Raw genomic sequence first — 955 nt, 5'->3', positions numbered from 1 at the left:
CGGGCGCTATTAGAGATAGCGCAATAAACCAAAGTGAATTATCTGCAGGAGGCCCTGGCGCATGAATCTGTGCAGCGGGAACGACCTCGGACCACCAGGGGCCGAGAAAACCACCGTCTCATGGGGCCGGACACTCAGGGTCAGGGAAAAATCCAATATATATCTGGTGATATCTCGGGTGCTATTAGAGATAGCGCAATAAACCAAAGTGAGTTATCTGCAGGAGGCCCTGGCGCCTGAAGCTGTGCAGCGGGAACGACCTCGGACCACCAGGGGCCGAGAAAACCACCGTCTCGAGGGGGCCGGACACTCTGGGTCAGGGAAAAATCCAATATATATGTGGTGATATCTCGGGTGCTATTACAGATAACGCAATAAATCAAAGTGCATTGTCTGTAGGAGGCCCTGGCGCCTGATTCTGTGCAGCGGGAACGACCTAGGACAACCAGGGGCCGAGAAAACTACAGTCTCATGGGGCCGGACACTCAGGGTCAGGGGAAAATCCAATATATATCTGGTGATATCTCGGGTGCTATTAGAGATAGCGCAAAAAACCAAAGTGAATTATCTGCAGGAGGCCCTGGCGCATGAATCTGTGCAGCGGGAACGACCTCGGACCACCAGGGGCCGAGAAAACGACAGTCTCCAGGAGCCGGACACTCAGGGTCAGGGGAAAATACAATATATATCTGGTGATATCTCGGGTGCTATTACAGATAGCGCAATAAATGAAAGTGCATTACCTGTAGGAGGCCCTGGCGCATGAATCTGTGCAGCGGGGACGTCCTCGGACCGCCAGGGGCCGAGACAACGACCGTCTCATGGGGCCGGACACTCAGGGTCAGGGTAAAATCCAATATATATCTGGTGATATGTCGGGTGCTATTACAGATAGCGCAATAAATCAAAGTGCATTGTCTGTAGGAGGTCCTGGCGCATGAATCTGTGCAGCGGG

Source organism: Nomia melanderi, unplaced genomic scaffold (assembly GCF_051020985.1).
Source record: "Nomia melanderi isolate GNS246 unplaced genomic scaffold, iyNomMela1 scaffold0014, whole genome shotgun sequence".
In the NCBI taxonomy this organism is placed as follows: domain Eukaryota; kingdom Metazoa; phylum Arthropoda; class Insecta; order Hymenoptera; family Halictidae; genus Nomia; species Nomia melanderi.
Note: the sequence above shows the minus strand (reverse complement) of the source record.